General features: G+C 52.2%; 21 non-coding genes and 22 pseudogenes across 21 annotated transcripts; 40 read left to right on the forward strand and 3 right to left on the reverse strand.

Moving 5' to 3' along the window:
- Positions 1-15: 15 nt before the first annotated feature.
- Positions 16-135, forward strand: LOC143944541 (5S ribosomal RNA; annotated as a pseudogene).
- A 109-nt stretch (positions 136-244) lies between these two features.
- LOC143951689 (5S ribosomal RNA) lies at positions 245-363 on the forward strand. Its single transcript, XR_013266938.1, has one exon. It is a non-coding gene; the product is annotated as a 5S ribosomal RNA (ribosomal RNA).
- Positions 364-472: 109 nt separating this feature from the next.
- On the forward strand, positions 473-591 carry LOC143943790 (5S ribosomal RNA; annotated as a pseudogene).
- Positions 592-829: 238 nt separating this feature from the next.
- Positions 830-948, reverse strand: LOC143951864 (5S ribosomal RNA). Its single transcript, XR_013267096.1, has one exon. It is a non-coding gene; the product is annotated as a 5S ribosomal RNA (ribosomal RNA).
- Positions 949-1,057: 109 nt separating this feature from the next.
- On the reverse strand, positions 1,058-1,176 carry LOC143946334 (5S ribosomal RNA; annotated as a pseudogene).
- A 109-nt stretch (positions 1,177-1,285) lies between these two features.
- LOC143950429 (5S ribosomal RNA) lies at positions 1,286-1,404 on the reverse strand. Its single transcript, XR_013265828.1, has one exon. It is a non-coding gene; the product is annotated as a 5S ribosomal RNA (ribosomal RNA).
- Positions 1,405-1,543: 139 nt separating this feature from the next.
- On the forward strand, positions 1,544-1,662 carry LOC143945678 (5S ribosomal RNA; annotated as a pseudogene).
- A 109-nt stretch (positions 1,663-1,771) lies between these two features.
- Positions 1,772-1,890, forward strand: LOC143953644 (5S ribosomal RNA). The gene has a single exon (XR_013268706.1). It is a non-coding gene; the product is annotated as a 5S ribosomal RNA (ribosomal RNA).
- A 109-nt stretch (positions 1,891-1,999) lies between these two features.
- On the forward strand, positions 2,000-2,118 carry LOC143946051 (5S ribosomal RNA; annotated as a pseudogene).
- Positions 2,119-2,227: 109 nt separating this feature from the next.
- Positions 2,228-2,346, forward strand: LOC143953080 (5S ribosomal RNA). Its single transcript, XR_013268195.1, has one exon. It is a non-coding gene; the product is annotated as a 5S ribosomal RNA (ribosomal RNA).
- Positions 2,347-2,455: 109 nt separating this feature from the next.
- On the forward strand, positions 2,456-2,574 carry LOC143951256 (5S ribosomal RNA). The gene has a single exon (XR_013266545.1). It is a non-coding gene; the product is annotated as a 5S ribosomal RNA (ribosomal RNA).
- Positions 2,575-2,683: 109 nt separating this feature from the next.
- Positions 2,684-2,802, forward strand: LOC143944889 (5S ribosomal RNA). Its single transcript, XR_013265068.1, has one exon. It is a non-coding gene; the product is annotated as a 5S ribosomal RNA (ribosomal RNA).
- Positions 2,803-2,911: 109 nt separating this feature from the next.
- On the forward strand, positions 2,912-3,030 carry LOC143952096 (5S ribosomal RNA). The gene has a single exon (XR_013267306.1). It is a non-coding gene; the product is annotated as a 5S ribosomal RNA (ribosomal RNA).
- A 109-nt stretch (positions 3,031-3,139) lies between these two features.
- Positions 3,140-3,258, forward strand: LOC143948344 (5S ribosomal RNA; annotated as a pseudogene).
- A 109-nt stretch (positions 3,259-3,367) lies between these two features.
- On the forward strand, positions 3,368-3,486 carry LOC143944869 (5S ribosomal RNA; annotated as a pseudogene).
- Positions 3,487-3,595: 109 nt separating this feature from the next.
- Positions 3,596-3,714, forward strand: LOC143946335 (5S ribosomal RNA; annotated as a pseudogene).
- Positions 3,715-3,823: 109 nt separating this feature from the next.
- Positions 3,824-3,932, forward strand: LOC143947656 (5S ribosomal RNA; annotated as a pseudogene).
- A 109-nt stretch (positions 3,933-4,041) lies between these two features.
- Positions 4,042-4,160, forward strand: LOC143951651 (5S ribosomal RNA). The gene has a single exon (XR_013266903.1). It is a non-coding gene; the product is annotated as a 5S ribosomal RNA (ribosomal RNA).
- Positions 4,161-4,269: 109 nt separating this feature from the next.
- Positions 4,270-4,388, forward strand: LOC143948768 (5S ribosomal RNA; annotated as a pseudogene).
- A 109-nt stretch (positions 4,389-4,497) lies between these two features.
- Positions 4,498-4,616, forward strand: LOC143945421 (5S ribosomal RNA; annotated as a pseudogene).
- A 109-nt stretch (positions 4,617-4,725) lies between these two features.
- Positions 4,726-4,844, forward strand: LOC143946052 (5S ribosomal RNA; annotated as a pseudogene).
- Positions 4,845-4,953: 109 nt separating this feature from the next.
- Positions 4,954-5,072, forward strand: LOC143954502 (5S ribosomal RNA). Its single transcript, XR_013269488.1, has one exon. It is a non-coding gene; the product is annotated as a 5S ribosomal RNA (ribosomal RNA).
- Positions 5,073-5,181: 109 nt separating this feature from the next.
- Positions 5,182-5,300, forward strand: LOC143951024 (5S ribosomal RNA). Its single transcript, XR_013266335.1, has one exon. It is a non-coding gene; the product is annotated as a 5S ribosomal RNA (ribosomal RNA).
- A 109-nt stretch (positions 5,301-5,409) lies between these two features.
- On the forward strand, positions 5,410-5,528 carry LOC143950958 (5S ribosomal RNA). Its single transcript, XR_013266275.1, has one exon. It is a non-coding gene; the product is annotated as a 5S ribosomal RNA (ribosomal RNA).
- Positions 5,529-5,637: 109 nt separating this feature from the next.
- LOC143944031 (5S ribosomal RNA) lies at positions 5,638-5,756 on the forward strand (annotated as a pseudogene).
- Positions 5,757-5,865: 109 nt separating this feature from the next.
- LOC143954429 (5S ribosomal RNA) lies at positions 5,866-5,984 on the forward strand. Its single transcript, XR_013269422.1, has one exon. It is a non-coding gene; the product is annotated as a 5S ribosomal RNA (ribosomal RNA).
- A 109-nt stretch (positions 5,985-6,093) lies between these two features.
- Positions 6,094-6,212, forward strand: LOC143953066 (5S ribosomal RNA). Its single transcript, XR_013268182.1, has one exon. It is a non-coding gene; the product is annotated as a 5S ribosomal RNA (ribosomal RNA).
- A 109-nt stretch (positions 6,213-6,321) lies between these two features.
- LOC143947208 (5S ribosomal RNA) lies at positions 6,322-6,441 on the forward strand (annotated as a pseudogene).
- A 109-nt stretch (positions 6,442-6,550) lies between these two features.
- Positions 6,551-6,659, forward strand: LOC143947658 (5S ribosomal RNA; annotated as a pseudogene).
- A 109-nt stretch (positions 6,660-6,768) lies between these two features.
- On the forward strand, positions 6,769-6,887 carry LOC143951652 (5S ribosomal RNA). Its single transcript, XR_013266904.1, has one exon. It is a non-coding gene; the product is annotated as a 5S ribosomal RNA (ribosomal RNA).
- Positions 6,888-6,996: 109 nt separating this feature from the next.
- On the forward strand, positions 6,997-7,115 carry LOC143948581 (5S ribosomal RNA; annotated as a pseudogene).
- A 109-nt stretch (positions 7,116-7,224) lies between these two features.
- Positions 7,225-7,343, forward strand: LOC143945422 (5S ribosomal RNA; annotated as a pseudogene).
- A 109-nt stretch (positions 7,344-7,452) lies between these two features.
- On the forward strand, positions 7,453-7,571 carry LOC143946755 (5S ribosomal RNA; annotated as a pseudogene).
- A 109-nt stretch (positions 7,572-7,680) lies between these two features.
- On the forward strand, positions 7,681-7,799 carry LOC143954503 (5S ribosomal RNA). The gene has a single exon (XR_013269489.1). It is a non-coding gene; the product is annotated as a 5S ribosomal RNA (ribosomal RNA).
- Positions 7,800-7,908: 109 nt separating this feature from the next.
- Positions 7,909-8,027, forward strand: LOC143951025 (5S ribosomal RNA). Its single transcript, XR_013266336.1, has one exon. It is a non-coding gene; the product is annotated as a 5S ribosomal RNA (ribosomal RNA).
- A 109-nt stretch (positions 8,028-8,136) lies between these two features.
- LOC143944299 (5S ribosomal RNA) lies at positions 8,137-8,255 on the forward strand (annotated as a pseudogene).
- Positions 8,256-8,364: 109 nt separating this feature from the next.
- LOC143948251 (5S ribosomal RNA) lies at positions 8,365-8,483 on the forward strand. The gene has a single exon (XR_013265379.1). It is a non-coding gene; the product is annotated as a 5S ribosomal RNA (ribosomal RNA).
- Positions 8,484-8,592: 109 nt separating this feature from the next.
- Positions 8,593-8,711, forward strand: LOC143947816 (5S ribosomal RNA; annotated as a pseudogene).
- Positions 8,712-8,820: 109 nt separating this feature from the next.
- On the forward strand, positions 8,821-8,939 carry LOC143954431 (5S ribosomal RNA). The gene has a single exon (XR_013269423.1). It is a non-coding gene; the product is annotated as a 5S ribosomal RNA (ribosomal RNA).
- Positions 8,940-9,048: 109 nt separating this feature from the next.
- Positions 9,049-9,167, forward strand: LOC143953067 (5S ribosomal RNA). Its single transcript, XR_013268183.1, has one exon. It is a non-coding gene; the product is annotated as a 5S ribosomal RNA (ribosomal RNA).
- Positions 9,168-9,276: 109 nt separating this feature from the next.
- Positions 9,277-9,396, forward strand: LOC143946480 (5S ribosomal RNA; annotated as a pseudogene).
- A 109-nt stretch (positions 9,397-9,505) lies between these two features.
- LOC143950756 (5S ribosomal RNA) lies at positions 9,506-9,624 on the forward strand. The gene has a single exon (XR_013266093.1). It is a non-coding gene; the product is annotated as a 5S ribosomal RNA (ribosomal RNA).
- Positions 9,625-9,733: 109 nt separating this feature from the next.
- LOC143947548 (5S ribosomal RNA) lies at positions 9,734-9,852 on the forward strand (annotated as a pseudogene).
- The last annotated feature ends 15 nt before the right edge of the window (positions 9,853-9,867 follow it).

Here is a 9,867-nt window from a genome sequence, read left to right on the forward strand (position 1 = left end):
GTAGGGTGCAAGATCGCCTACGGCCACATCACCCTGAATGCGCTTGATCTCGTCTGATTCTCGGATGCTAAGCAGGGTCGGGCCTGGTTAGTACCTGGATGGGAGACTGCCTGGGAATACCAGGTGCCGTAGGCTTTTTTCCATTATGTTGTTGGCTTTGGCGACCTGCTGTATTTTTCCTCTCGATTGCCCGAGGTGACCACCTTGGCTTTTGTCAAGAGAGTTGTAAGTAGGGTGCAAGATCGCCTACGGCCACATCACCCTGAATGCGCTCGATCTCGTCTGGTCTCGGATGCTAAGCAGGGTTGGGCCTGGTTAGTACCTGGATGGGAGACCGCCTTGGAATACCAGGTGCCGTAGGCTTTTTTCCATTATGTTGTTGGCTTTGGCGACCTGCTGTATTTTTCCACTCGATTGCCCGAGGTGACCACCTCGGCTTTTGTCAAGAGAGTTGTAAGTAGGGTGCAAGATCGCCTACGGCCACATCACCCTGAATGCGCTTGATCTCGTCTGATCTCGGATGCTAAGCAGGGTCGAGCCTGGTTAGTACCTGCATGGAAGACCGCCTGGGAATACCAGGTGCTGTATGCTTTTTTCCATTATGTTGTTGGCTTTGGTGACCTGCTGTATTTTTCCTCTCGATTGCCTGAGGTGACCACCTTGGCTTTTGTCAAGAGATCAGACGAGATCGAGTGCATTCAGGGTAATGTGGCCGTAGGCGATCTTGCACCCTACTTACAACTCTCTTGACAAAAGCCAAGGTGGTCACCTCGGGCAATCGAGAGGAAAAATACAGCAGGTCGCCAAAGCCAACAACATAATGGAAAAAAGCCTACGGCACCTGGTGTTCCCAGGCGGTCTCCCATCCAGGTACTAACCAGGCCCGACCCTGCTTAGTATCCGAGATCAGACGAGATCGAGCGCATTCAGGGTGATGTGGCCGTAGGCGATCTTGCACCCTACTTACAACTCTCTTGACAAAAGCCAAGGTGGTCACCTCGGGCAATCGAGACGAAAAATACAGAAGGTCGCCAAAGCCAACAACATAATGGAAAAAAGCCTACGGCACCTGGAATTCCCAGGCGGTCTCCCATCCAGGTAATAACCAGGCCTGACCCTGCTTAGCATCTGAGATCAGACGAGATCGAGCGCTTTCAGGGTGATGTGGCCATAGACGATCTTGCATCCTACTTACAACTCTCTTGACAAAAGCCAAGGTGGTCACCTCGGGCAATCGAGAGGAAAAATACAGCAGGTCGCCAAAGCCAACAACATAATGGAAAAAAGCCTACGGCACCTGGTATTCCCAGGCGGTCCCCCATCCAGGTACTAACCAGGCCCGACCCTGCTTAGCATCCGAGTTCAGACGAGATCGAGCGCATTCAGGGTGATGTGGCCGTAGGCAATCGTGCACCCTACTTACAACTCTCTTGACAAAAGTCAAGGTGGTCACCTCAGGCAATCGAGAGGAAAAATACAGCAGGTCACCAAAGCCAACAACATAATGGAAAAAAGCATACAGCACCTGGTACCTGGTAAGATCGTCTACGGCCACATCACCCTGAAAGCGCTCGATCTCGTCTGATCTCAGATGCTAAGCAGGGTCAGGCCTGGTTATTACCTGGATGGGAGACCGCCTGGGAATTCCAGGTGCCGTAGGCTTTTTTCCATTATGTTGTTGGCTTTGGCGACCTGCTGTATTTTTCGTCTTGATTGCCCGAGGTGACCACCTTGGCTTTTGTCAAGAGAGTTGTAAGTAGGGTGCAAGATCGCCTACGGCCACATCACCCTGAATGCGCTCGATCTCGTCTGATCTCGGATGCTAAGCAGGGTCGGGCCTGGTTAGTACCTGGATGGCAGACCGCCTGGGAATACCAGGTGCCATAGGCTTTTTTCCATTATGTTGTTGGCTTTGGCGACCTGCTGTATTTTTCCTCTCGATTGCCCAAGGTGACCACCTTCGCTTTTGTCAAGAGAGTTGTAAGTAGGGTGCAAGATCGCCTACGACCACATCACCCTGAATGCGCTCGATCTTGTCTGATCTCGGATGCTAAGCAGGGTCGGGCCTGGTTAGTACCTGGATGGCAGACCGCCTGGGAATACCAGGTGCCATAGGCTTTTTTCCATTATGTTGTTGGCTTTGGCGACCTGCTGTATTTTTCCTTTCGATTGCCCAAGGTGACCACCTTGGCTTTTGTCAAGAGAGTTGTAAGTAGGGTGCAAGATCGCCTACGGCCACATCACCCTGAGTGCGCTCGATCTCGTCTGATCTCGGATGCTAAGCAGGTTCGGGCCTGGTTAGTACCTGGATGGGAGACCGCCTGGGAATACCAGGTGCCGTAGGCTTTTTTCCATTATGTTGTTGGCTTTGGCGACCTGCTGTATTTTTCCTCTCGATTGCCCGAGGTGACCACCTTGGCTTTTGTCAAGAGAGTTGTAAGTAGGGTGCAAGACCGCCTATTGCCACATCACCCTGAATGCACTCGATCTCGTCTGATCTCGGATGTTAAGCAGGGTCGGGCCTGGTTAGTACCTGGATGGGAGACCGCCTGGGAATACCAGGTGCCGTAGGCTTTTTTCCATTATGTTGTTGGCTTTGGCGACCTGCTGTTTTTTTCCTCTAGATTGCCCGAGGTGACCACCTTGGCTTTTGTCAAGAGAGTTGTAAGTAGGGTACAAGATCGCCTACGGCCACATCACCCTGAATGCGCTCGATCTCGTCTGATCTCGGATGCTAAGCAGGGTCGGGCCTGGTTAGTACCCGGATGGGAGACCGCCTGGGAATACCAGGTGCCGTAGGCTTTTTTCCATTATGTTGTTGGCTTTGGCGACCTGCTGTATTTTTCCTCTCAATTGCCCGAGGTGACCACCTTGGCTTTTGTCAAGAGAGTTGTAAGTAGGGTGCAAGACCGCCTACGGACACATCACCCTGAATGCGCTCGATCTCGTCTGATCTCGGATGCTAAGCAGGGTCGGGCCTGGTTAGTACCCGGATGGGAGACCGCCTGGGAATACCAGGTGCCGTAGGCTTTTTTCCGTTATGTTGTTGGCTTTGGCGACCTGCTGTATTTTTCCTCTCAATTGCCCGAGGTGATCACCTTGGCTTTTGTCAAGAGAGTTGTAAGTAGGGTGCAAGATCGCCTAAGGCCACATCACCCTGAATGCGTTCGATCTCGTCTGATCTCGGATGCTAAGCAGGTTCCGGCCTGGTTGGTACCTGGATGGGAGACCGCCTGGGAATACCAGGTGCCGTAGGCTTTTTTCCATTATGTTGTTGGCTTTGGCGACCTGCTGTATTTTTCCTCTCGGTTGCCCGAGGTGACCACCTTGGCTTTTGTCAAGAGAGTTGTAAGTAGGATGCAAGATCGCCTACTGCCACGTCACCCTGAAAGCACTCGATCTTGTCTGATCTCGGATGTTAAGCAGGGTCGGGCCTGGTTAGTACCTGGATGGGAGACCGCCTGGGAATACCAAGTGCCGTAGGCTTTTTTCCATTATGTTGTTGGCTTTGGCGACCTGCTGTATTTTTCCTCTCGATAGCCCGACGTTACCACCTTGGCTTTTGTCAAGAGAGTTGTAAGTAGGGTGGAAGATCGCCTACGGACACATCACCCTGAATGCGCTCGATCTCGTCTGATCTCAGATGCTAAGCAGGGTCGGGCCTGGTTAGTACCTGGTTTGGAGACTGCCTGGGAATACCAGGTGCCGTAGGCTTTTTTCCATTATGTTGTTGGCTTTGGCGACCTGCTGTATTTTTCCTCTCGATTGCCCGAGGTGACCACCTTGGCTTTTGTCAAGAGAGTTGTAAGTAGGGTGCAAGATCGCCTACGGCCACATCACCCTGAATGCGCTCGATCTCGGATGCTAAGCAGGGTCGGGCCTGGTTAGTACCTGGATGGGAGACCGCCTGGGAATACCAGGTGCCGCAGGCTTTTTTCCATTATGTTGTTGGCTTTGGCGACCTGCTGTATTTTTCCTCTTGATTGCCCGAGGTGACCACCTTGGCTTTTGTCAAGAGAGTTGTAAGTAGGGTGCAAGATCGCCTACGGCCACATCACCCTGAATGCGTTCGATCTCGTCTGATCTCGGATGCTAAGCAGGGTCGGGCCTGGTTAGTACCTGGATGGGAGACCACCTGGGAATGCCAGGTGCCGTAGGCTTTTTTCCATTATGTTGTTGGCTTTGGCGACCTGCTGTATTTTTCCTCTCGATAGCCCGAGGTGACCAATTTGGCTTTTGTCAAGAGAGTTGTAAGTAGGGTGCAAGATCGCCTGTAGCCACATCACCCTGAATGCGCTCGATCTCGTCTGATCTCAGATGCTAAGCAGGGTCAGGCCTGGTTATTACCTGGATGGGAGACCGCCTGGGAATACCAGGTGCCGTAAGCTTTTTTCCATTATGTTGTTGGCTTTGGCGACCTGCTGTATTTTTCCGCTCGATTGCCCGAGGTGACCACCTTGGCTTTTGTCAAGAGAGTTGTAAGTAGGGTGCAAGATCGCCTACGGCCACATCACCCTGAATGCGCTCGATCTCGTCTGATCTCGGATGCTAAGCAGGGTCGGGCCTGGTTAGTACCTGGATTGCAGACCGCCTGGGAATACCAGGTGCCATAGGCTTTTTTCCATTATGTTGTTGGCTTTGGCGACCTGCTGTATTTTTCCTCTCGATTGCCCGAGGTGACCACCTTGGCTTTTGTCAAGAGAGTTGTAAGTAGAGGGCAAGATCGCCTACGACCACATCACCCTGAATGCGCTCGATCTTGTCTGATCTCGGATGCTAAGCAGGGTCGGGCCTGGTTAGTACCTGGATGGCAGACCGCCTGGGAATACCAGGTGCCATAGGCTTTTTTCCATTATGTTGTTGGCTTTGGCGACCTGCTGTATTTTTCTTCTCGATTGCCCAAGGTGACCACCTTGGCTTTTGTCAAGAGAGTTGTAAGTAGGGTGCAAGATCGCCTAGGGCCACATCACCCTGAATGCGCTTGATCTCGTCTGATCTCGGATGCTAAGCAGGGTCGGGCCTGGTTAGTACCTGGATGGGAGACTGCCTGGGAATACCAGGTGCCGTAGGCTTTTTTCCATTATGTTGTTGGCTTTGGCGACCTGCTGTATTTTTCCTCTCTATTGCCCGAGGTGACCACCTTGGCTTTTGTCAAGAGAGTTGTAAGTAGGGTGCAAGATTGCCTACGGCCACATCACCCTGAATGCGCTCGATCTCGTCTGATCTCGGATGCTAAGCAGGGTTGGGCCTGGTTAGTACCTGGATGGGAGACCGCCTGGGAATACCATGTGCCGTAGGCTTTTTTCCATTATGTTGTTGGCTTTGGCGACCTGCTCTATTTTTCCACTCGATTGCCCGAGGTGACCACCTTGGCTTTTGTCAAGAGAGTTGTAAGTAGAGTGCAAGATCGCCTATGGCCACATCACCCTGAGTGCGCTCGATCTCGTCTGATCTCGGATGCTAAGCAGGGTCGGGCCTGGTTAGTACCTGGATGGGAGACCGCCTGGGAATACCAGGTGCCGTAGGCTTTTTTCCATTATGTTGTTGGCTTTGGCGACCTGCTGTATTTTTCCTCTCGATTGCCCGAGGTGACCACCTTGGCTTTCGTCAAGAGAGTTGTAAGTAGGGTGCAAGATCGCCTACGGCCACATCACCCTGAATGCGCTCGATCTCGTCTGATCGCGGATGCTAAGCAGGGTTTGGCCTGGTTAGTACCTGGATGGGAGACCGCCTGGGAATATCAGGTGCCGTAGGCCTTTTTCCATTATTTTGTTGGCTTTGGCGACCTGCTTTATTTTTCCTCTCGATTGCCCGAGGTGACCACCTTGGCTTTTGTCAAGAGAGTTGTAAGTAGTGTGCAAGATCGCCTACGGCCACATCACCCTGAATGCGCTCGATCTTGTCTGATCTCAGATGCTAAGCAGGGTCGGGCCTGGTTAGTACCTGGATGGGAGACCTTCTGGGAATACCAGGTGCCGTAGGCTTTTTTCCATTATGTTGTTGGCTTTGGCGACCTGCTGTATTTTTCCTCTCGATTGCCCGAGGTGACCACCTTGGCTTTTGTCAAGAGAGTTGTAAGTAGGGTGCAAGATCGCCTACGGCCACATCACCCTGAATGCGCTCAATCTCGTCTGATCTCGGATGCTAAGCAGGGTCGGGCCTGGTTAGTACCTGGTTGGGAGACCGCCTGGGAATACCAGGTGCCGTAGGCTTTTTTCCATTATGTTGTTGGCTTTGGCGACCTGCTGTATTTTTCCTCTCGATTGCCCGAGGTGACCACCTTGGCTTTTGTCAAGAGAGTTGTAAGTAGGGTGCAAGATTGCCTACGGCCACATCCCCCTGAATGCGCTCGATCTCTGTCTGATCTTGGATGCTAAGTAGGGTCGGGCCTGGTTAGTACCTGGATGGCAGACCGCCTGGGAATACCAGGTGCCGTAGGCTTTCTTCCATTATGTTGTTGGCTTTGGCGACCTGCTGTATTTTTCCTCTCGATTGCCCGAGGTGACCACCTTGGCTTTTGTCAAGAGAGTTGTAAGTAGGGTGCAAGATCGCCTACGGCCACATCACCCTGAATGCGCTCGATCTCGGATGCTAAGCAGGGTCGGGCCTGGTTAGTACCTGGATGGGAGACCGCCTGGGAATACCAGGTGCCGCAGGCTTTTTTCCATTATGTTGTTGGCTTTGGCGACCTGCTGTATTTTTCCTCTTGATTGCCCGAGGTGACCACCTTGGCTTTTGTCAAGAGAGTTGTAAGTAGGGTGCAAGATCGCCTACGGCCACATCACCCTGAATGCGTTCGATCTCGTCTGATCTCGGATGCTAAGCAGGGTCGGGCCTGGTTAGTACCTGGATGGGAGACCACCTGGGAATGCCAGGTGCCGTAGGCTTTTTTCCATTATGTTGTTGGCTTTGGCGACCTGCTGTATTTTTCCTCTCGATAGCCCGAGGTGACCAATTTGGCTTTTGTCAAGAGAGTTGTAAGTAGGGTGCAAGATCGCCTGCAGCCACATCACCCTGAATGCGCTCGATCTCGTCTGATCTCAGATGCTAAGCAGGGTCAGGCCTGGTTATTACCTGGATAGGAGACCGCCTGGGAATACCAGGTGCCGTAGGCTTTTTTCCATTATGTTGTTGGCTTTGGCGACCTGCTGTATTTTTCCTCTCGATTGCCCGAGGTGACCACCTTGGCTTTTGTCAAGAGAGTTGTAAGTAGGGTGCAAGATCGCCTACGGCCACATCACCCTGAATGCGCTCGATCTCGTCTGATCTCGGATGCTAAGCAGGGTCGGGCCTGGTTAGTACCTGGATTGCAGACCGCCTGGGAATACCAGGTGCCATAGGCTTTTTTCCATTATGTTGTTGGCTTTGGCGACCTGCTGTATTTTTCCTCTCGATTGCCCGAGGTGACCACCTTGGCTTTTGTCAAGAGAGTTGTAAGTAGGATGCAAGATCGCCTACTGCCACATCACCCTGAATGCGCTCGATCTTGTCTGATCTCGGATGCTAAGCAGGGTCGGGCCTGGTTAGTACCTGGATGGCAGACCGCCTGGGAATACCAGGTGCCATAGGCTTTTTTCCATTATGTTGTTGGCTTTGGCGACCTGCTGTATTTTTCTTCTCGATTGCCCAAGGTGACCACCTTGGCTTTTGTCAAGAGAGTTGTAAGTAGGGTGCAAGATCGCCTAGGGCCACATCACCCTGAATGCGCTTGATCTCGTCTGATCTCGGATGCTAAGCAGGGTCGGGCCTGGTTAGTACCTGGATGGGAGACTGCCTGGGAATACCAGGTGCCGTAGGCTTTTTTCCATTATGTTGTTGGCTTTGGCGACCTGCTGTATTTTTCCTCTCTATTGCCCGAGGTGACCACCTTGGCTTTTGTCAAGAGAGTTGTAAGTAGGGTGCAAGATTGCCTACGGCCACATCACCCTGAATGCGCTCGATCTCGTCTGATCTCGGATGCTAAGCAGGGTTGGGCCTGGTTAGTACCTGGATGGGAGACCGCCTGGGAATACCATGTGCCGTAGGCTTTTTTCCATTATGTTGTTGGCTTTGGCGACCTGCTCTATTTTTCCACTCGATTGCCCGAGGTGACCACCTTGGCTTTTGTCAAGAGAGTTGTAAGTAGAGTGCAAGATCGCCTATGGCCACATCACCCTGAGTGCGCTCGATCTCGTCTGATCTCGGATGCTAAGCAGGTTCGGGCCTGGTTAGTACCTGGATGGGAGATCGCCTGGGAATACCAGGTGCCGTAGGCTTTTTTCCATTATGTTGTTGGCTTTGTTGACCTGCTGTATTTTTCCTCTTGATTGCCCGAGGTGACCACCTTGGCTTTTGTCAAGAGAGTTGTAAGTAGGGTGCAAGATCGCCTACGGCCACATCACTCTGAATGCGCTCGATCTCGTCTGATCTCGGATGCTAAGCAGGGTCGGGCCTGGTTAGTACCTGGATGGGAGACCGCCTGGGAATACCAGGTGCCGTAGGCTTTTTTTTATTATGTTGTTGGCTTTGGCGACCTGCTGTATTTTTCCTCTCGATTGCCCGAGGTGACCACCTTGGCTTTCGTCAAGAGAGTTGTAAGTAGGGTGCAAGATCGCCTACAGCCACATCACCCTGAATGCGCTCGATCTGGTCTGATCGCGGATGCTAAGCAGGGTTTGGCCTGGTTAGTACCTGGATGGGAGACCGCCTGGGAATATCAGGTGCCGTAGGCCTTTTTCCATTATTTTGTTGGCTTTGGCGACCTGCTTTATTTTTCCTCTCGATTGCCCGAGGTGACCACCTTGGCTTTTGTCAAGAGAGTTGTAAGTAGTGTGCAAGATCGCCTACGGCCACATCACCCTGAATGCGCTCGATCTTGTCTGATCTCAGATGCTAAGCAGGGTCGGGCCTGGTTAGTACCTGGATGGGAGACCTTCTGGGAATACCAGGTGCCGTAGGCTTTTTTCCATTATGTTGTTGGCTTTGGCGACCTGCTGTATTTTTCCTCTCGATTGCCCGAGGTGACCACCTTGGCTTTTGTCAAGAGAGTTGTAAGTAGGGTGCAAGATCGCCTACGGCCACATCACCCTGAATGCGCTCAATCTCGTCTGATCTCGGATGCTAAGCAGGGTCGGGCCTGGTTAGTACCTGGTTGGGAGACCGCCTGGGAATACCAGGTGCCGTAGGCTTTTTTCCATTATGTTGTTGGCTTTGGCGACCTGCTGTATTTTTCCTCTCGGTTGCCCGAGGTGACCACCTTGGCTTTTGTCAAGAGAGTTGTAAGTAGGGTGCAAGATTGCCTACGGCCACATCACCCTGAATGCGCTCGATCTCTGTCTGATCTTGGATGCTAAGTAGGGTCGGGCCTGGTTAGTACCTGGATGGCAGACCGCCTGGGAATACCAGGTGCCGTAGGCTTTTTTCCATTATGTTGTTGGCTTTGGCGACCTGCTGTATTTTTCCTCTCGATTGCCCGAGGTGACCACCTTGGCTTTTGTCAAGAGAGTTGTAAGTAGGGTGCAAGATCGCCTACGGCCACATCACCCTGAATGCGTTCGATCTCGTCTGATCTCGGATGCTAAGCAGGGTCGGGCCTGGTTAGTACCTGGATGGGAGACCGCCTGGGAATACCAGGTGCCGTAGGCTTTTTTCCATTATGTTGTTGGCTTTGGCGACCTGCTGTATTTTTCCTCTCGATTGCCCGAGGTGACCACCTTGGCTTTTGTCAAGAGAGTTGTAAGTAGGATGCAAGATGGCCTACAGCCACATCACCCTGAATGCGCTCAATCTCGTCTGATCTCGGATGCTAAGCAGGGTTTTGCCTGGTTAGTACCTGGATGGGAGACCGCCTGGGAATAGCAGGTGCCGTAGGCTTTTTTCCATTATGTT

This window comes from Lithobates pipiens, unplaced genomic scaffold (genome assembly GCF_037356315.1).
Source record: "Lithobates pipiens isolate NorthernLeopardFrog02 unplaced genomic scaffold, aLitPip1_a1.2 Scaffold_30, whole genome shotgun sequence".
In the NCBI taxonomy this organism is placed as follows: domain Eukaryota; kingdom Metazoa; phylum Chordata; class Amphibia; order Anura; family Ranidae; genus Lithobates; species Lithobates pipiens.